The sequence below is a fragment of the Camelus bactrianus genome, chromosome 22, assembly GCF_048773025.1.
Source record: "Camelus bactrianus isolate YW-2024 breed Bactrian camel chromosome 22, ASM4877302v1, whole genome shotgun sequence".
NCBI classification, from domain to species: domain Eukaryota; kingdom Metazoa; phylum Chordata; class Mammalia; order Artiodactyla; family Camelidae; genus Camelus; species Camelus bactrianus.
The window spans coordinates 10,008,972-10,031,110 of record NC_133560.1 but is presented as its reverse complement, the minus strand read 5'-3'; the positions used below and the strand labels follow the sequence as shown (position 1 = coordinate 10,031,110).

At 47.2% G+C, this 22,139-nt stretch overlaps 2 long non-coding RNA genes across 28 annotated transcripts in view; one reads left to right on the top strand and one right to left on the bottom strand.

Moving 5' to 3' along the window:
- The window catches only part of LOC123613430 (uncharacterized), a 463,022-nt gene that overhangs the window by 211,777 nt on the left and 229,106 nt on the right, over nucleotides 1–22,139 (top strand). For 23 of the 27 annotated variants that reach the window (XR_012501545.1, XR_012501555.1, XR_012501546.1 and 20 more), the window contains one exon: nucleotides 619–699. This is a non-coding gene — a long non-coding RNA (uncharacterized LOC123613430). The remainder of the gene's footprint in view (nucleotides 1–618; nucleotides 700–22,139) is intronic. The other 4 variants (XR_012501560.1, XR_012501557.1, XR_012501554.1 and 1 more) reach the window with 1 other exon arrangement.
- LOC141574640 (uncharacterized) overlaps nucleotides 15,492–22,139 on the bottom strand; it is a 28,228-nt gene continuing 21,580 nt past the window's right edge. The window contains exon 3 of the long non-coding RNA XR_012501569.1: nucleotides 15,492–21,611. This is a non-coding gene — a long non-coding RNA (uncharacterized LOC141574640). The remainder of the gene's footprint in view (nucleotides 21,612–22,139) is intronic.

Genomic DNA, 22,139 nt, shown 5'->3' with positions numbered 1-22,139 from the left:
CTTAACAATGGTGACCGTGGTATATGTGGCATATATTTTACCACAATAAAAAAAGAAATCCCATCTGTATAGGAGCAGTTTAATATCTTCTGATAGGAAGGATTTGAATTTGGCTTCAGGGAACGCACACTTTTCTAGTCTTTACCGGTTGATGGGTGGAAAGTGGGAATCAGTTGTGGTTCTGCAGGGCTCCTCCAAGCAGAGCAGGTACCTTGAGGACTCTTGGACAACTTTCTCCTGGGCTGAGAATCCCCTTCCTCCCTCCTTCCGTCCCTTCCTTCCTTCCTTCCCGGCATGTTTATCAAATGTTTTTATCAAAACGTACCATGTGCCGGGTGGTAAAGCACATGCTTAGCGTGCTTGAGGTCCTGGTTTCAGTCCTCAGTACTGCCTCTAAGAATAAATAAATAATATGTAAACCTAATTACCTACCCCCACCCCCAACAACAACAAAAAACCTACCACGTACCATTCACTCTGAAGACACTGGACATGGTAACATGTGGTCTGTGCCTAAATGTGCTCCCGTTTTACTGTGTTTTACTGGTGTGTACCAGTCTTGGTTTTGCTTGATAACTGATTCACTCTCCATTTATTTTCTACGTTGATTCTTTTCAGAACAGAGTGGACCAAATGCTTCGGCTTGAATTTCCGATGCTCCACAAAGGCTGAGCTGAAGGCCGCACCCCCAGGAACGTGGTAAGTTTGGGTGACTGGCCTTGGCCAGTGGGCCGCTGAGAAGTTCAAGTGGGCTGGGCCCTGGAGAGTCAAGTGTGAATGTTTGCAGTTTTCTGAGTTTGGCGTCGTGGGCATTTGCCTGGCCTGCTGGAGGGAGAGAGTCTGACTTGGATTCTGGGGGCTTGGAAAGACAGTCAGAAGACTCTGCCCTTCCCTGAAGTAGCTGTGCATTTATTTAAAGACTTGAAACCGTTCTGATACTGGAATTTCCCTCTGTGTTTATTTTCACATCTGGGTGATGGTCTTCTGCCCCTGGAGAACTTTTAATGAATCACTTTAGAGATTGCTTTTAATGTTTCCCAGACGAGAGGGGTCTGGCCCTGGTCTTTTCTTTCTGAGGCCTGATGGGGCAGGACTGACTTGGCTTCCCGGCTGGCTGCCTGGAGCTGCCCCTTGGGGGAAGCAGACAGACATTTCTCGTCTTTCTGGGAGACCTGCTCGTGCAGAGCTCCTGATCCCAGGGCGCTCTTTCCATGTGAGGAGGGGAAAAAAAAGGTGGAATGGAATATAAATAAAAGAGAGAGACTGGTTTTAACTGGTACAAGATGTTACGGGCTGCGCCCTCGGTAGCCACTGGCAGCCGCCACCCGTCTGCGTTCCCAGGCTCTGGTTTGCGGTGGCAGGAGCTCCAGGAGACAACGCTGGCTGGGGTCACTCCCAGACGGCAGCTTGGGAAGCCTGGGAAGGTGTTGGCTCAGCCCAGCAGTTATTGGCTGCCGGGTGCCTTCCGACGGATGCCAGTTCCCAGGGCCCGGCGGTGGCCAGTGTCTCTGTGACCACATCGGGTCAGTGATGCCTGCTCACTCTTAGCCTAACGGACAGACTCCTTTGCAGTCACATCCGGGCTCTGTGGCCCACTGTCGCCCTCCCGCTCCCCTGCCGTACTCCACGCTCCAGCCACATCTCATACATTCTACTGGGTACTTTCTAGGTGTCCCCACCCCAGTTGCCCCTGCACTCTGCTCTGCCCAGCTCTGAGCCCTGGGAGTCGGACCTCTAGGGGTGCCTCACCTGGGTGCCCCTGCCCCGCCCTCTGGCTTCCCACTGGTTTGTGCCTATGGGGAGCCCCACCGGAGCTCTGAGGAGGGAGGGCAAAGAGAGGTGGAGGGAGGTGCTCCCCTGGCTCCCTCCCTGTGCGATCATCGCAGGCTGGCTGCGTGCCTTAGAAGGTTCCTTCTCTTTCCAGGTGGCCCCTCAACATAAGTTTGTCTTTCTGCGTCCAGGAAACAGCTGCCTCCCTTCATCCTTTTGGGTCCAGGGGTGAACAGTCCCCAGAGTTCTGCACTGTCTCTTGTGGCTTCCCTGTATCCTGCCCACACTTTCGTCAATACTCTGTTTACTAAATCCTTCTCGAGTCCTCTTTATCTGAGTATTCCTGCTGTGATGCGGACTGATACGTGCAAGCCAGGTTGTTTCCTAAACCTGTACCTTTTCTCATGTTTCTGCCTCTACTAGAATTCCCTTCTTCACCTTGATTACCTATTAAACTGCTCCTCATCCTTCAAAATCACACCGGAACATCACCTCTGTGAAGCCTACCTTGGGGCTCCCTTTGTGATGTCAACCTTGTCCATAAACTTACCATCTCCACCCTATCCACATGCTAATCAGACACATCCAGACTTGCCCTCATCAGAATTTTACAACATTTAATTCCTTCAAAATCTGATTAAGTGACTGTCTAAAGTGCCTGCTTCAATGCCTGGCCCGGAGTAGATACTCAACAGATGATAGCTGTTATCTGACAACTTCATACTAAAATGTGAATGGCTATCTGTTCTAATGCATTATCCCTTCCAGGAACAGCTTACATTTATAAGGGACCTTTTAGAGTTAATAGTCCCTGCAACGAATCTCTAAATTGGCAGAGTGGGGCGGAGCAGTGTCCAAGGGTCTTCCTTTGGGGCTTCTCAAATTATATCAAGTCCAGGGCCTCTCTGTCTGTAGGTCTGAGAAAACGGAGACTCACTTCAGGTCAGTCTCCAGTACACAGAGGCTGCTTGGAAAGGGGACAGGTTGCTCAATAGTGGCCTGGGGAAGGGGGAGCAGGGTCTGTGGGAAAAGACAGATGGACACACCTCTGCTCAGCTATTAGACCCTTCCAGTGCTAATGGAATGTGATTTTCTAAATTGTGACTGGCCGACTTCCTTCTCTTGTGGTTGAGTTTGTAATAACATAGACTATGACTCTAGTTTTGCCAAAGTGGAAAAAAAAATGCCATCCAATGGATTTTTATGATGGTTCTTAAACATTTTCAAAAATGTTATTAAAGATGCCGTTCAGTAAGCCATTTTAATGTCTTGCTTTGGGGCTGATGAGCCAAGGCACAGAGTTACAAGGCTGGGCGTGGGCAGCTGCGGGATGCTACACATGGGAAGCGCCAACCCTGGTTAAGTCGCTCCGTGCAATTTTGCCTCAAAATGGGGCTACGTAAGTACAAATCCAGAGTATTTCGATTGTCCATGGCTTGGGGCAGAGATCAAAGTAAAGCATCTCGCTCCTCATTAAGTTCAAGAAGCCAAGGAGCCTGCTATGTACCAAGAAGTCCGAATACGTCCTTTGCAGATTCCAGAGCATCTCGGCTCACCTCTTAGATGGTAGAGAGGCTGGGCTGAGCGGAACCACCTCCTGCAAGCAGACCTCCTCCCTGCTCTGCGGAGAGGAGTGGGGCAGTCTGACAGGGTGTCACATCTTTTCTAAAAGGGTCCCACGAGGTCCACGCAGCTGGCCAGCTGGCGGAATTCCTGGGAAGAACCAAAAGTGGTGTTTGCTGAGTTAGGGGTGTAAATGCTCAGTGTCTTGGAGTGGGCAGGACAGAAGGATTCTTAGGGAGGTGATAACCTCAGGTGAGCAGAATGGATTCTGCGAAGCTGTCATATAGCCACTGTGAGGTCTCAGAACCCGGGAGGGGAGGCTTGTGAGCTGGGCTGCAAGATGGGTTTGTCTTGGTTATTAATCGCAACCTAAACTGACCTCTTGTCTGCTTCGTGCCTGGGCTGTCCGACACCCACATGGTCATGGTCTCCACTGCCCAGCACGGCTCCGGTTGTACACATCTTCTGTTGCTCTCTGGTTGCACCTCCAACTTAATAGCTGCTCAATAAATGCTTGTCAATGGGACAGTTCTGAACTTCCCTGGATATGCTCTTAGTTGCCCCCAAATGCAGTTTATTTCACCTCTTCTGCATGGTGTTTATTTTCTTGGATTGTGAGCTGGTCTCAGGAGGTCCATTCCACTGGTCAGAGGTGAGTGACACGCTTGCTTTGTGTCTCTGATCTGAGAATGGCGTTACTGTCCTTCAAGCTTTATGACTTGGGACGATCTGACATGCTCTCCGAGCGAAGCGGTGGTTTGAAATCCCCCCTGTTTCAAAGAACTGCACATAAATATATTCAAGGCATTTCCAAAATTCCCAGTCAAAACATTTTGGGCAGAGCAGCCAGATTTTGTAAAGAAAAAAAAAAATGGTGGCAGTTTAACGGGCAGAGATGTTCCGAGTAAACTGGCGCTTGAGTGACTATCCAAGTTGTGGGGTGGTTCAACTAGCATGTTCAGGAGTTGAGGTCTCCAAGTTGACTTGTCATCGGAGCTACTTCAGCGGGTCATGTGGAGAGGCCCTGGTCACCTCACAGAGTAGGTGGACCTGCTCAGAAAACAGTAGTCACTCCCCTACCCTCCAGCCACCCCACCACCCCTGCAGGTTTCTTTTTCAGGAAGGTGACAGTGAATGTGGTGGCAGAAAGATTTGCCTAAGAATGGTGGTGGATGACGGTGATGGAGTGTGCCTAGCTTTGTTCTTTCTTCCTCCCCACCTGGAGGCTAGAATGCCTTCCCTCGAGAGCAGTGGTAGAGAATCAGGGAGGTGCTGGCCCACCTGGAGTAGTGGGACCCAGTGAGTGGCCTCGAGGAGTCCCGTGCATGCGGGTCCCGGGGTGTCCTCCCCGCCTCCTCTGAGTACATGGCTCCTAGCTTCTGACTTCCTGTGCTCTAGGGCAGGTGCCCTGGGGAAAGCAGACCCTGTGGCAGAGACATGAAGATGCCGAAGCTAATCTTTACATTTATGGAGCATTCTGTGACCCGAGGCAGGTCTCCTTCCATCTTTCTGCCTCAGTTTCCCTATTTTTGTAAGGCATCTGATGCAGCCAGGAGGGGACCCTGTTCAGAAGAAGGGTTTGTCCTCATCTGACCCCATTTGCTCCCGTCTGTTTAGGGATGGCCTCTCACCTCGCTGCTCCCCAGATCTGTTTCACTCTCAGCGAGTGGCCAGTTTCTCTCCCTCTTTGATGTTTATCGATAATAATTTGAGGACTGTTTTCTTGAAGGGCTCCCTGGATATAAACGAGGACTCTGGAAGGTCAGGAGCCTTTGAGGTGCAGATGAACGAATCTCCAGTGATAGTATTTCAGCAGATTTATTTATTTTCTTCTTTCCAAAGGAAGTCTTTTCTAAAATGCCTGAAGTCCCATCAGTGGTAGAGGAATCTTTATATAATCGAGGTGATGTAGTTTGCTTTTCCTGCAACATTATAATGCACCTGTTTTTGTCTTGTCATTAAAACTATTTTGTCGGCATCAATTTTTTTTCTAACATCTTTTTATAAAAACTTTTTAAACAATGCAGAAAAGTTGAAAGAATTTTATAGGGAGCACGCATATACCAACTACTTAGATTCCACGTGCATTAGTGTTTCCCTCTACCTGTTTTTATCATGTATCTCTCCACATAGCCTCTTCTGTCTGTATCCACCCATCAGTAATTTTGGGGTGGATTTCAGAGTATGTTGCCAATATCAGTATACACCCCCAGTATACTTCAGCATGTGTGTTGTTAACTAGAGTTCACTATTAGCTTACAGGTTTTTTTTTTTTTTAACATACAATAAAATGCACACATCTTAAGTGTACTATTTTATTTATTCATTTTTTTTCACTTTTAGGTATTTTCTTGTTAAAACAACATTTTTTTTTGTTGAGGTATAATTGATTTACAATGCTGTGTTAGTTTCAGGTGTACAGCAAAATAATTCAGCCATACATATTTTTTTTCAGATTCTTTTCCATTGTAGGTTATTGTAAGATATTGAATATAGTTCCTTGTGCTAGACAGTAGGTCCTTGTTGTTTATCGGTTTTATATATAGAATAGTATATATTTATTAATCCCAAACTCCTAATTTATCCCTCCCCCCGACACCTCGTTCCTCTTTGGTAACCGTAGTTTGTTTTCTGTGTCCATGAGTCTATTTCTGGTTTATAAGTAAGTTCATTTGTTCATTTTTTTAGATTCCACATATAAATGATATCGTATGGTATTTGTCTTTCTCCCTGCGCTTAATACAATAATCTCCAGATTCATCCATGTTGTTGTAAATGGCATTATTTCATGCTTTTTCATGGTTGAGTAATATTCCATTGAATATATATACCACATGTTTATCCATTCACCTGTCAACGGGTGTGTAGGTTTAAGCGCACTATTTTTAGACATCAATTTTTTAAAGTGCCGTGTCTATATTTAGCCCCTTATTTCCACACTTGCTTACTTAAGAGTTAATTAATTAATTAAATAATGATGGCCAAGTGACTGCTCTCTGTTCCCCATGGGGAAGCCGCAGGCCTAGGCTCCTCTGTTCTTTACTGAGAAGAAGTAGCTGTTGCCCCACCCTGATTCCCATCCAGTTTGATCTCTCAACATCCTGGCAATAGATGAAGACTCCTCCCCAGGTCTACCCTCCTCCTCCAACCCTTGGTCCAGTTGTGCCCAGAGCTACTTCCTGGCCCCTCTGCTGCAGCCTGGACTTGTCCAGCCCAACCCAGAAATGCTGACTCTGTTTCCATGTGATGGTTAACAAACTACAGACCTCAGCTGTCTTGCCAGCAGTTGTAAGGTACTTCACAATTTCTGAAGAATTTGCCTTCATGTTATTTCACTGAGGGCCCACTGCAAGTCAGTGGAGTACCTATTATAACCTATTATGCCCATTTCTCAGATGGGAATACTGAGATTTACAGAAGGGAGTTCATGCAGCCTGGGTCTGGACCCAGGCCTGGGTGGGTTCACAGACTGAGCTCTTCCTGTGGCCACACAGACCCTTCACCTGAGCTGAGTTTCCAGGCTGTGAAGCACCGACTACTGTATCACTAAATATGTGTCAGAGTAACTTTCTGGGAAGTTTGACTTGGGCACAATGTTAAACTGGCCAGGGGTTTGCAGATGACATAATTTGCATTCCTGTGACAGGGAGACGTGTGGTCTGGTGGAAACAGCATTTTTTGGAGCCAGCCAACCTGGGATCTCTGTGTCAGAGCTCTGTGACCTCAGGCAAGTCACTTTTCAAGAACCAATTTTTTTTTAATACTTCAGATGAATTCAGTGGGGGACACACGTAATCTCATTTAACTCTCTCTTCCAATGCCCTATCATAGTCTTCAACTTTGCTCTATAGATGAAGAAACTGGGGCACAGAGAGACGAACTAACTTGCTTAAGGTGACACAGCCAAGGAACCCAGGCACCGGGGCCTGCTCTCCTAACCGCAGTGCCACATTGCTGCGTCTGCACCATGGGGATAACCAGACCCTCCCTACAGATCCTACTGGGACCATGAGGACAGATGTGTAAAGTTTTCTTTCTAGAGAGAAGTAAGCTGTGGTCCTTGCATTCACGATCCAAATGCAGAGGCTGCAACTGGATGCCGCTGGGCCAGATTCGGTCCATGTGGTGTTTGCTGGAGAGTTTTGTTCTTTTGATTTGGATTATCAACACTTAAAAAGCAAGAGCCTGTCTTCTTCCCACTTACTTTAGAAAATCTGAATATCTGGCCAGAGTGGCTCCCTGTTTGGGCGTGAAGCCATTGGCTGGCACTGAGGCAAAGCAGATGCCTGCTCCCCGCCCATTCTCCACAGTCCCCACTGTTCCCTCTTGCCTTCCCTGTCCTGAGGTCGGGCATTGGTGGCCGTTTCTCATCTGGCCTGCATTGTGGCTATTTTGATACCAGGCCCACTTCACTCCCAGTCTTCCTGGCCCCTGAGGGCGTGTGGGTTTGGAGACAGAGCAAAACCAAAGAGCTCAGTGGGGACACAGTCTTACTATTTTCCAGAAGGGAACTACGACTCAGGTCATTCACTATCTGTGAGATTCAAAGGTCAGGGTGTGCTTGTGACAGTAAACTCAGATATGTACCTTTGGAATATTTGGAAGGTGTGCATTTCTCCGCAGGTCACAAACCAGCGGTCTTACTGAGCATGGTGTGTTGGTGAGTGCTGTGGCTGGCAATCGGGTTGTCAGCTTTTCCTTCCTTGCTTTTTCCTGACAAGCTTTTGCCTTCATGTTTTCAGCACAGACCCCACCCTGGCCTACGGTTGCCCAGGGCAACCCTTATCATACACCCAGCTCCCCAGGACTCAGATCTCCCATGTTCGTGGGGGGAGAGAACATTAACACAGCATTTGCCCAAGTGGTGCGTGCATTTAGGTGATGCATAGATACTTGTTTTAAAAATGTTAATTGCTACGTATTTATTTTCATGAGTACCAGAAAAAATAAATTAGCGCATCAAATCTCTGATTTTAAGACTATTACTGCTTAGGAGGAAGATAAATTTTAGAAAGAGTTATTTTAAAGTTGATTTAAGGAGAAATAGGAGGTAAATGCTGCTACAGGTGAGAAGTCACAGCGGAAATACACAAGATTGACACAGAAAGGACCGAAGTTCGAGAAGAACTGCATGGGGTCTCTGCCATCCTGTCCAGGGGCAGGAGACAGGGCTACCCCTTTTCTGCCCTTGCTTCCCAAGTTTCTCTTCCCAAGGTTCCTCCAAGGTTTGGATTTGGTGGGAAGCTTTGCTGTCCTTAATCACAGCTTCTCTTAAGTCTATTATGCTGTCTTTGCAAATAGGCCCTTTCTGGTCTTGAAGAGACTAGACTGTAACTCAAGACAGGAGAAGTTTCTTTGTGCGGGGTCATATTGGGTAGAGAACACAGAACACCTTGGTTGCTGCGTGAATGGGGGAATCCTCATGGAGTAGTAGGAAACAGCAGGAACAAAACAAAACTGACCAAACAAAACCCTCATTCGTGAGCATTTTCAAAGAAACATCCCACTATCCATGGATGTAGCAACTCAACATAAGACCGCAGTTGCTAGAAAAGAGCATACGGATTGAACTGAGTAAGTAAACTTGGCCAAACTACTTCACCTCTCTGATCCTCGGTTCCCTCATCTGTATAATGGGAATATAAATAATACTTAACTTGAAAGGACTAAATGAGACAGTGCGTGCAGAGTGGTATGTGTATGTACTCAGTAAACGGTAGCCCCTGTGGTGATGGTGATGGTAGGTCTGTAAGGTAGGGTCTTTCTGTAGGTGTTGATGTTAATTTAGGTAGAAAGAGGAGTTGTATCTTGAGGCTTTTGGGGTTGGAGTTTTGCCCATGAGAACATCTTGACTGAGGGCATAGTCTGTTGGCATTTTAACGGTCATGCCCTAAGGCTACCCTTTTCCTATGCCTTTGTTTGGTCTGTGGGGACAGGGAGCATTCTGTGCCATTGGTCATAAGGCAAGAATGTAGGAGTGGAGGGCAGCTCTGGGCACTTGGCTGCCGCTTTCTAGATTGGGTAAAAGCCACAGCCCACCTGGCTCCCATGCGTGAATGCACAGCTAAGCTTAAGTCTCAACTGAGGGTCCAGGGGTGGGAAGAGGGGGCACATGAGCACACAACCTTGAATGGAGATTGCTAGAATTCTTGCCAATTGAGCATTAGTATAAAGGACAGAAATAGCCCAAAGAAACCAGCTTGACTTCTCCCAGAGAGAACTGCCCGCCTCCCCACCATTGGAAAGAGACTACTCTCTTTGGTGGGTTTGATTTAGCTTGAAATTATTTCTGTTGACTTTTGTAATACCCACTGGTTTTTGTATTTGATGCTCTGCTCAGTGGTTCCCAGAGCATCCGCCGTGCCAACGTCTTGACTTTAACCAGTAAGACTGATTTTGAACTCTTGGCCTCCCGAATGAGGGAATGAATTTGTTTTTTTTTTTTTTAAACCATAAAGCTTGTAGTAATTTGTTACAGTGGCCATGGGAAACTAACGCATGGTTTTCCTCCGTTCGGTCAACACATCTTTGATGCGCGTCTTCTATGAGGTGCCCGCCATCCTCTGTTTATGCAGTGCTTCTGTCGGGAGCATCGGTGGGAGATGCTACAGCCCATCCAGTTATGGTCCAGCGATTGGTGCAGGAACATCCAGCTCCCTGCCCCTCGGAGGCCTCAGCCGGCTGTGTCTGATAGCAGGGCTCTGCGTCTGAGCGCAGGGGTCCCCTCCAGGGGAGGAGAAGGGCCAGGGTGTCCCGGGAGCGGGGATGGGGAGGCTATCGTGCGCTTGTAGCTTCTTCCCCACCACGAGAACCAGAGCCAGGGAGCTGTTCCTGGAAGCTTGACCCGTGGGACCTGAATTCGTTTCTCAGTACCGCAAACACAGTGGCTTAAAACAGCACAGATTTATTGTCTTCCAGTTCTGGAGTCCAGAATTTGAGGGGCTGGTCTTTTGGAGGGCTTAGGGGAGAATTTGTTTCCTTGCCTTTTTCACCTTCTGGAGGCCACCTGTGTTCCTTGGCTGGTGGCCTCTTGCTCCGTCTTCAAAGCGCATCATTCTGACCTCTGCTGTCACCTGGCCTCCTCCACGTCTCACTGCCTCCCCCATCCCTCCTCTTATCTGGATCTTTGTGATTTCCCTGAACCCACCTGAATGGTATGGGCTCATCTCCCCATCTCGAGATCCTTAACTTCATCAGAGCTGCAGAGCGCCCTTTGCCGTGTAAGATCACTCTCACAGGTCCTAGGCATTAGGACGAGGACCTCTTTGGGAGCCATTATTCACCTATTACATGCACCCTCAGAGCAGAGGGTTACTATTGCCATTTGGGCTTCAGTAGAACCCTGGCGCTCTCTCTCTCTGGAAGGTGGTGGACAGTAATCAGGGCCTGAGGCTAGCCTTTCTCTCTGTGTCTGTGTGAACACCACTCAATTTGAGGGCCACAGGTGCCTGGGTAATGGAGTCTTCAGTGGCCTTTCCAGAAAAAGAACATAGAAATGTGATCATGAGATTTTGTAGAAAGCCCTCAGGCATTGTGGTAGGACTCAGGACTCAGGGAGCCCAGTTTCAGCAAGCTACATGGGAAGAATTTGAAGTCACCTGCGATGGAAGTCTTCATGTTCTTTCCATGGTGCCATAGCTGCTTTTTGTCCCCAAGCACATCCTAACATCTCCGAAGCCAAGTTCAACGTTAGCCTAAAGCCCGAGGTAAGTTCATATTGACTGGGACTCCGGTTTGTGCTCCTTTGTCTGCTACCACAAGCACATTATGTGCCACAACAGGAGTTTGGGCTGCGCTAAAAAAAAGATCTTTTGTCGCAGCAACTGCACCAGATTTAAAGGTCCATGGGGGTGAGTGGAGGTGGGCGGGGTCTGCGGACACAGCTTGGAGAACAGCTGGAGTTCATGGCGAGTGGGGGGAATGAAGGGAGGGGCAGCATGGTGAACACCGCATCTTTTAAAGAGAAGCTGCATCTGGAAGATGCCTGTGGGGTAGATGATGGGGCCCAAGCTATTTGAAACTGCCGTCATCATGCATGTTGTGTGCAGGGTAAGCTTGGTAGGGAATACCCAGGCAGCCTTTATTTATGAATTAGCTAGAAGTTTGGTTGAAAATGATAAAATGATAGGAATATAACTTTAACTGGTTTAAGCAAAAAAATGAAAAGTTTTGGTTCAGATATCTTAAAGAGTTCGTAGATAGAGCCTGTCATCAGGTACAGCTGGACGTGGAGGTCCAGATGTGACATCAGGACTCCGTCTCTCGCTACCTCTCGGTTCTGCTGCATTCCCATTAGCAACATGGTAGCTCCGGACATGCATCCTATTGGTTAAGCAGCCTCCATGGAAAGGGACAGGGTCTTTCCCAACAATTCAACTTAAGTTGTTGGACTAAGTTCCATTGGCTTAGTTTGGGCCACGTGACCATCCTCAAACCAATTAGGATGTGGCCAGGAGGGTGTGGAGCTCTGATTGGCTGGGTCTGGGTCTCCTGTCCCTCCCTGCAGCCAAAGCAGGGGGTCTGACCTAACTGAACCACAAGGCCTGAGAGTGGAGGAGGATTTGGCTCCCCAAGAAAAGTTGGGTGTTCTTAACAGAGGATGGAGGAGGAGATACTGATGGGGCAGAAATGGCAGAATGTCCATGGCAACTTATAACATTGAAAGGACTTATTAAAAGGCGGCAATTAGCTGCTAGATTACTTCCTAGCGGAAGGAAAGGAGTCTGTGTATTGCTTTCATAAATCTTTCTGAGAACATTTGTATCACAGTACTTAGCCCTGCTCCTCAGTTAGGGGGACATATTCCATTAGACGTCAGAATAGCTGGGATTTGTTTCATGAACCCTACAAAAGTGGAGGACAAAACACTGCTTCTGTTAAAAACAAAAAAAAACGTTTGGAGATCTTTGAAATTCAGAGCATTGGAGAGAGGGTATAGGTCAGTGGTAGACTGTGTGCTTAGTGCACCTGAGGTCCTGGGTTCCATCCCCAGTACCTCCATATAAATAAGTAAGTAAGTAAATAAATAAAACTTAATTACCTCCCCCCACCAAAAAAAAAAAAAAAAAAAAAAAGGAAAAGAAATTTAGAGCATTATCTTTCCCAAGTGAAAGTGAGCTTTAGGGGACAAATTGAACAAAAAATTCTTATTCATGTATATAAATTGTACCCTTCATTCAGCATCTCTCGAATGAGAGATTCTGGGAAGGTCCTGATGCTCCTGGACACTCGGGCTCTGCTGGTGCTTCTAATAAGGGGAGGGTTGTTCTGGCCAATTGTTCTGGCCATGGTCCAGTGATGCTTGCTGCATCCTGTCTCCCAAGTCCCCCTTCAATTTCTTGTGGAATTCTTCCCCTTTTTTCTTCTCCTTTTATCTTTTTTTTTTTAAATTGTTAAAATTCCTATTCAGTCTGAATCTGCTTCCTGGGTATTTATAAGAGCTGTGTGCCACCCAGAGGTGTCCAGTTTTTCAGACAGAGATGTGCATTTTGTCTTTGGTGTCCCTCCTTAGTTTGAAAGCTGAGTGAAATGTGACTAAGACCCACGGTTTGGTCAAATACCACCATGTCTAGAGGGTGGTGGTTAACAGGATACTCTGCTTTGCAAGTAACAAAAAAGCCAACTCTAACTGGCTTAAGTGCTTTGGGAATTTGTTGGCTCAGATAACACAACTGTCTAGGGGTTGGAAGGCTTCAGGCACAGTTTGATCAGGCTTCAGCACTCCTTCTGTCCATGAGGGCAGGCGTTTTCACCTGCTTTATCTGCTGGTGTAACCTAGGCTCTTTGAGCTGTATCCAGAACAATAAAAAAGTTTTGAATGAACAAAATTATCTCTATTCTGCCTTTCTCTGTGGGTTGGTATGGCCTCGGGCAGTACAGATCAGTGGGTGAAGACTCAAAGTCTTTTCTCTCCCTCTCTCTCTGCTTCTTTCTGTCTTTCTCTCTGTCCCCTTTTTTCTTTCTCTCTTTCCTTCTATCTTTCTCCTCCTCTCTTTCCTAATAGTGTTCCCACTTGCACTATTATCTTGGTAAATCCTCCCAACTGCGCAAGACCTCTAGCATTTTAAAGAGTTGGAAACTGAGGCCAGAGCTCTGAAACACTATACTTTCCCACAGTCCCTTCCCCCTCCTCTGAAAGACTGAGGGCAAATATTTCTCCTCTCATTTCTCAGCCCGTACCTTCGTTTACATTCCAAATGGGCAGCTGCCTCTCAGCCAGCTGGACAAGTTGCTGAAATTTATTCTCTAGTCCTGCTGGTCTATATATTCTCAAATTGGCAGCAAAACCCTTTCTAATCATAACTGCTGTCAGTTTGTAAAATGGGAACACGTGGCGGCTCCGCCACTCTGTGGGGAGAGCAGATAGCCCTGCACACCCTGGGGAGAGCTGTTGTCATCGTCCCCCAGCTCTGCCTCAGGCCAGGTCTCTGGAACACTGATGGGGCTCTGTTCAGTCCAGCTGTTCTGAATTTAAACCCTTTTCTGCCTACGGAGCATCCCAAAGCTCAAATGACTAAATGTGCTGTGAGTGCATTTGTGAGTTAGCTAGGTTTCCAGTTATTTATCTCAAACATTTAGTTTTTTTCACCCTCTTATTTAAAAATGTCTCATGGCCTTGGGCTGAACTTCATGAAGGAGGAACAAGAGTGTCTCTGCTCCCCCCCCGGGCACTCCTTATGAATTATATATCAAGGAAACACCCGTGGGGACTGCCGGGCCCGCGCACCCTTCTGGAAGACTGACTTTGATGAACCAAATCCAAGGTGACACGGAGACATGAACAGAACCCAGTGAAAATTACATGGCTTAAGCTGAAATCAAGACCCCCAAATCAAAGGCAGCATGTGATGGACCCTGCAGAGTTGCCAGAATTTTAAAAACGGACCTCTCTTGCCAGGCTGAGAATCTACAGAGGCTGGCCAGAGATAACACGGAGAAGCCAGGAGCCTCTCCGGTTGTGGTGTGGAATTTGCAGTAGTAGCCGGGGCCAGGGTCCACAGAATTGCGTGCATGCTCCACCGGGTCATTTCAGCACACCGTGTTTCCTAACTCTTTGTGAACCCAAACAAAGAGAAGACACCCTTGGCAATCTGATTGCCGAGCTGTGCCCTCCTCTCGACCCCCCAGATGGGGTGTTATCCTTAGAGACAGGAGGGGGAACTGTGTGAGGGCGGGTAGAGCAGGGCGGTGATCGTGGGCCACCTGGTTGGACAACCCTTCTTGATAAGTGGGTGGAGGTCCCTGGGTGGGTGAGGGCTTCCCCTATCCAGCATTTTCATTAATAATATGTACAAGATATGTAAGGTAGGCTTATTACATTTGCCGATGAAACAAAGCCAGGACGGAAGTAGGTGGCAGAAAGAAAGCTCGAAAAGATCTTTAGCTCCAACAAGCACAAAGTGTAACAGACATCAGTGTCAAATCTCACATTTAGATCCGTGAAGTCAATTCCATCATCTCCACATCACTGGGGAAGGTTTGTCTTTAACGCCCTTCCAGAGTTTCCAACTCTGAAGGTCTTCCTGTTTGCCCATAAAGGTTCCTTCAGGTCCACAGATCTTCCCCACGGATCCCTTTCTCTGATGCAGTGGTTTCTGAAGCCTTATGGGAAGGTTCCAGCAGACCCTGTGCTGTGTCCTCTGAGGCTAATACCTTCCAACTCTGGAGGACCCACTTGTGGGACAGAGGTGGCACTGGGTTCCCAGAGCCACAAATAAGATATGAAACTCCACGGACTGGGAGCCAGGCAAAGGCTTCACCGGGACTTCGGGGTATGCCTTGCCGCTGACCACGAGGTGTCCACCCACCGCACGCTGGAAGTCGCTAGCTGTGGAACGGGCCTTCCAGGCTGCTGTCGACTCTGTTCTTCGTGATTTCCGGTGCCCAGACTACCCACTTCCCAGTCTTGCTTGAGATGCTGGGGTCTTCAGGGCTCTGGTCTCTGCCTGTTCTGTTACCTTGATTTCTTTCAAGATCTTTATCCCACACAGCTAGAGATGTTTTAGGGGTACATACATATATATATATGTAGTTTAAATGCTCTCTGACATTTCTTTTTTTTTTCCATTTTCATTCTTTTTTCTCCCAATTCAAATCCATATATATACACAGCCTTCTGTGACTATTGGATATGGAACCAATTACCCTAGGTTGCAGTAATTACTTTTATATAACTAGATTTGGGGACTTGTGAATCAATTCCATGCCCATTAGCAATATATGCTTGAGCCAAGCTATTTTTTTCCCTTTCTTTTTTAAATAGGACTAGACAGTGTTGAATCCTTGGGAAAAAAAATAACACTTTTTTTTTTTTTTTAAGCTGACAGCACATTCCAAGTACTCGGCAATGTAGAACCAATGAAGATGTAGGTGTAAGAAACCCTGTAATTGAACCCATCTGAAAGTCCATGTGCTCGTGGTCGGGTCCCGTCAGGGTGGCTGCCCTGGGAAATATTTCTGGATCATGTCTCAGGCGGCGATCGCCATCCACGGAGCCACGGCAGAATAAAAACGGCTTTGAGCTAAGTCAGGGGACACCCCAGCTGCCTTTGATAAGACTGACCGTTGGTCGATTGTTTTTGTAAAGGATGAGGGTACAAGAAAAATCATCCTGGGAAACAGAGGTATGTGGCTACAGCGCTGCTTGGAGCTTTAATTCCATTTCCCTTGACAGTGCTTGTCAGCTTCCTGCGTGGTGGCCTGTGTCCCTCCCCACATCGCATTATTGGGGCAGCCCCTCAGGGACGTGCCTTCTGGTCCCAGCCCTCGGGTTTCCAGCATTCAGGATGAGCCGGATCAGCCCTGCATCTGAGGACCCCTTTGATGTGTGTGGATCGGCGTGGGAGGGAGCCTAGAGTGGAAATATGTGTGTTCCTTTCAAAATTCCTCCTTGATGATTCACTGCCCGGTGTCCCCAGCGCCCCCAGCTGCTCCCTGGGGATGAGTATCCTGATGGTCTGTCCTTGGCCCTGCCTCGCTTCCTGGCTGAGGAGGGAGAGAGATGTGTGGCCCCGATAAACTGTGCTCTGAGTCTACGCTTGCCAACTAGGAAGGCGTGGGGCGTCCTCCACAGGCCTCTCAGACCAGCCAGCTGCGCAGAAGGAGCACCGGGCTGAAGACAGTCTGAATTTGAATGCCTCTGGCCGGTCGCCCCAGCACCCACCACTCCCCCATGGCCTCCTGATCAGCCAAGTGTTTGTTTAGTCCTTTAGTTTCTCCGCTGGCCCCTGAGATCCCTGGAGCTGTGCTTGTGTGATGCTGGCCCATCTACACAGTGACACCCCCACCCCTCTCCCCGGTCCCTCGGGCTGAGAGTGGATTCAGCTGCGCTCATGCCCTGTGTCCCTCTCTAGGCCATGGAAGGGAGCGTGGCCTTCCTCGGAGAAGCAGGCCGGACGTGCCGCCGAGCCCTGTCCCCGCAGCCTCGGAGATGGCGGCTGGAGCTGCAGGGACGTCCCCGGGTGTCTGCTGAGCAGGCGGCCTCCGCTGGGACCCCCGGCGCGTTCAGCTGTTGAGCCCTCGTTGGAAGACACATTCCAGGGACATTCTTTCTGTCTGGAGCAGGGACTTGGCCTGAACTACGAACCAGAAACCAGAACAAAATGCACCGGTTTGCTCAACCTCGAACCAAATCCAAATATTTTTTATATCGCTGAGAACCAAACCGGAGTTTGGGGCTTCAGTCCGGTTTGTTTCCCCACCAGAGAACATTTCGTGAACAAAGCCAAACCGGAGCAGATCTCATCTGTCTCCCCATGCGACTGAGAAGGCACCTGAAGGGAACCGCGACGTGGATTTTGGGCTTGGTTGGCTCAGGGGCAGGAAAACACTAGAAGGCAGGGTGAGGTCTGCAGAGGCGGCAGACCTCTGTCCAGAAGACAGGGCAGAGTCGCACACCCACATCTCTGGGAAGGGTGCTACGTGGTGTGGGTGGCCCAGAAAGTTACTACCGGGCAGCCGTGATGCATGCAGGGTGCCAAAGATGGGAACAGAAACATGCAGGAGGCAGGGACTTTGATAAAATGATGTCACAGTTGATTTTTCAGAACTTTTTTCCTTATCTACTCTGGTTAGTCAGTACGTGTTTAATTAGTACCTGGTGTCATGCTGGGGGCAGATCCAAAAGAAGCCACTGCTCTCTCGGAGACCCTGGTACATTGGAGCGGGGGTGTGACACTGCACTGTGCTATAGAGAAGCTTCAGTGGTTTACGTCGTGTACCCCCATCCCCAAATTCATATCCACCTGGAAACCCAGACTGTGACTTTATCTGGAAACGGGGTCTTTGCTGATGTACTTAGTTTAGGATCTTGTGATGGAATCATGCTGGGTTTAGGATGGGTCCTGAATCGAGTGACTGGGGTCCTTAGAACAAGAGGATAAGACAGAGATGCTCAGGGCGAAGAAGGCCACACGACATCAGAGGCAGAGATGGGAGTGAAGCAACAAGCCAAGGAACGAACCCCTGGGCCACCAGAAGCTGGAAGAGGCGAGGAAGGAATCTCCCCCGGTGACAGCCTTGTTGACATCTTGATTTCAGTCTTCCGGCCTCCTGAAGGTGTGGGAGAATGCACCTAGTGTTTTTCAGGTCCTTGACTTCTCCTGACTTGTTATCGCAGCCACAGGAAGCTAATACAGAAGCCCCTGGGACCCCCAGTGCCTGCCACACCCACACCTCCTTTTTGAGGAACAGTGATATCTTCTGTGTAACTAGCCACATTTGTGTCACGTGGCCTTGCGACCATGGACACGTGATCAGGCCAAGGATTAGCTGGACATGTGAGGACCTCCACCCATGAGGTGCCTGGTCTCTTCCCAAACTGTCTTGGAAAAGGGAGACGCACGCATGGAGTAGGGGTTTGGTGGGAACTGGGCTATGGAACCATGAGGCAGAAACCACGAGACACACAGAGCAAGAGAGAGAGAAGGGAGGGGCTGGCGGGGAGGGAGGGACAGAATATGTTGAGCGGGGCAGCATCACCAGAAGCGGCAGCCAGTTGCCCCCGCAGGGCAGACAGGTTGCTGTTTCTCTCCAGGAAGCCTGAGTCTGGCTACTACTGTGGTTGTGTTTGCTTCCTGGGTTCCTTTACTTCCTCTGGATTCTTACAATTCATCCCCAAGTCACGCAAGAACGAGCACCCGGGCACCTCTCTGTTCCCTGCAGTCTGAAACAGCCCGACCAACACACAACACAAGTGATACCACCGTAGAAAAACAGGAGCTCACACGGTCGTGTTTAGTCCAAGGCCCACCCTGATAACCTACTTCCTGCCTGTGTTACCCTGTGCAGGTTGCTTAACTTCTCTGGGTCCTGATGTCCCAGCTATCAAATGGTGTTAATGTCATCCTTCTGAGGGTTTTGTGATGAATAATTAAGCTACAGAAAGTGAAACATCCACTGCCAGGTATGTCTGGCACAAAGCAGGCCCTTGATGGTTTCCTTCCCTTCAAGTCACACAGTTCAGAGGCTGGACTTGGGTCTGCACCACAGAGTTGAAAACTCAGTGTGAACCACTCTGGCAAGTGGTATTTTATTTTATTTTATTTTATATTTTATTTTATTTAATATTTTATTTTATTTTATTTTATTTTATTTTATTTTGTTTTATTTATTGAAGTACAGTCAATTTACAATGTTGTATTAATTTCTGGTGTACAGCATAGTGATTCATTTATACATATATATTCCTTTTCATATTCTTTTTCATTATAGACCATTAAAAAGTATTGAATATAGTTCCCTGTGCTATACAGTAGGACCTTGTTGTTTATCCATTTTATATAAAGTCAGTATCTGCAAATCTTGAACTCCCGATTTACCCTTCCGCATCCCCTTTCCCTGTGGTTACTGTAGTTTGTTTTCTGTGTCTGTGAATCTGTCTCTGTTTTGTCTATAAGTTCATTTGTGTCTTTTTTTAGACTCCACGTATAAGTGATATCATGGTATTTTTCTTTCTCTTTCTGACTTACATCACTTAGTATGACAATCTCCAGGTCATTCATATTGCTGCAAATGGCATTATTTCATTCTTTTTTATGGCTGAGTAATATTCCATTATATATACCACATCTTCTTTATCCACTTCTCTGTTGATGGACATTTAGGTTGAATCCATGTCTTGGCTATTGTAAATAGTGCTGCTATGAACATTGGTTTTCTCTGGATACATGCCCAGGAGTGGGACTGCTGGATGATATGGTAACTATTTTCAGTTCTTTAAGGAACCTCTATACTGTTCCCCATAATGGCTGCACCAATTTACATTCCCATCAACAGCGTAGGAAGATTCCCCTTTCTCCACACGCTCTCCAGCATTTATGTTTGTAGACGTTTTGATGATGGCCATTCTGACTAGTGTGAGACTAGTGCTGTTTTTATCAAAGGTCAACATCAGGAATCATAAAGCATGTTGATAGCATGTACCTTTCACATGCTGTGATGAAAATAGTGCTTCTGACTCTTTGTAGTTTTGATATGCATTTCTCTGATAGTTAGAGCATCTTTTCATGTGCCTGTTGGCCATTACAGCTTTGTTTTAAAAAGTACTTACAAAGAGAGGTGTTGGACTTAAAAACATTTGCTGTATTAAGTAAGTTCTTAATAGTAGGTCATACAATCTGCCCTATGTGGATGGGAACTTGGGTATTAAAATATGCCTCGCCTCTGCATGACTTCCTGAGCACATCATTGAGGTCAAGGTTGAAATCGCCTTTTTCTTCAGAGTCACGTGTCTGACCCACTGACACAAGGCAGACCCCTGAAGGATGTGAAGGGTTCTTTAAATGGGATCTTCTTTGTGGCGCTGTTTGTGTACTTTCCATCCAGAGCCAGTCAATTTCTCAAGATGGCACACTGCTGGCTACAAAGAGAAAGACTTGTGCAGTCATTGCCCATGGCCAGGACACTCGTCCTGGGGGTCAGTGGAGACTGAGATTCCAGAGCAAGTATGTGTGAAGAGGGGGCCACTGCACGCTCCCTTCCAGTAGGTTGGGGTTGTGTACATGTTCCCAGGTTCCCAGCCGTGGCTCATCAGTGGTGCTCCTGGTGAGGACCCCTGGAACCCTGGGGGTGGGGCAGGGCAGCAAGCTCATGCCCAGCCCCCCAGGCAAGCTCTAATTTGCTTCTGAGATGGTTGAGGACTAGGGGAGCAGTATTTATGGAGCCTCAAACCACTTCATTACGATCCAGAGTTTTTTGTTTGTTTCTTTGTTGAGGTATATAATTACCCTCTCCTTGGCAGTGAACTTACAGAATATGGAGAGGTCTGACACACACCTCCTGCAGCCAGCGGGGACCCGCTTGAGCATCTAGGAGGAGCTGCCTGGCGATCTGAGTCAGTCCCCTGGCAACAGCAAAGGGCCCGTGCAGGGTAATCGTGTGCAGTGGAGACTCAGGTCAGAGCTGGGCTGCCGTGTCTGGGGCTTGTCTCACTGCTCGAATGAATTGCCTTTTCTCACCATTCTCATGGCGATGACAGTATCCAAGTCACAGTGTTGCTGAAGAAATGAAAGAGCCCTTGGTGTCTAGTTTGAGCATCAAAACAAAGTAATATTGCGTTATAATCCGAAGTATAACATAAATACGAGTCTTTACAGATAAAAACGAATGGTTGATAAATTAATAATGGGGGAGAAGAGACAAACCTCCCATGCTGGCAAATTCCAAATAATTTGTACAGAGACTTCATCCTAAAGGAGGGGCATGTATGGGCTGCTCGTAGCAACTTCCAAACAGGAGGAACTTTCTAGTGGAGAGACTGACAAACACCACCTCCGTCAGGTCATCAAGGTCAACATCGGCAATCATGAACCATGTTGAAGTGGGGAGGGTATAGCTCAAGGGGTAGAGCGCGTGCTTAGCATGCAGGAGGTCCCGGGTTCAATCCCCAGTACCTCTTCTGAAAAGAAGTAAATAAATAAACCTAACTACCTCTCCTCACAAAAAAGGAAAGAAAGAAAGAAAGAGGGATGAAGGGAGAAAAGTATCTTGATTGGCTACATGTGGAGATTAAAATACCAGAAAATATTAAACCATGTTGATAGTATGTTATATGTTGTGATGAAAATAGCACTTTACCTCTGTGATCTTCCTCCCCTAAACCCATAACCTCAATCTAACCATGAGGAAAACACCAGACAAATCCCAATTATAGGGCATCCTACATTGTACCTTACCGTCAAGTTCTTCAAAAACAAGGAAAGTCTGAAAAAACGTCACAGCCAAGAGGAACGTAAGGAGTCACAAACAGCTAAATGTCAAGTGGCACTCTGGACGGGACCCTGGAAAAGAAAAACAGACACTAGCTTAAAACAAAGGATGTCTGAATAAACAATGCAATGTAATAATAAGAAATGAATAGTAGTTCATTGATAGTGACAGATGTGCCACACGAATGTAAGATGCAACTAATATATATATTAGGAATATATGAGAAGTCTGTAGAATCTTTGCAATTTTTCCTCTAAAGCTAAAACTGTTCTTAAAAATAAGCCTGTCAGTTGAAAGAAAACAGAAAAAGTATGTAGAGACGACTATAGCAAACATTTGTGTTCCACGCATGCATACATAATTAAGATTTTCTCATATTTATTTCAGGCTTATCAAATAAATGAATTATTAAAGCTGAAAAAATGTTGCTGGGAGGATCAACTAAAAATGTGGATGTATAAATAAAACAGATAACAAGGATTTACAGTATAGCACGGGGAACTATATTCAATATCTTGTAATAACCTGTAATGGAAAAGAATCTGAAAAAAAAGTATGTATAATTGAATCACTGTGCTGTATACCTGGACCCAGCACAA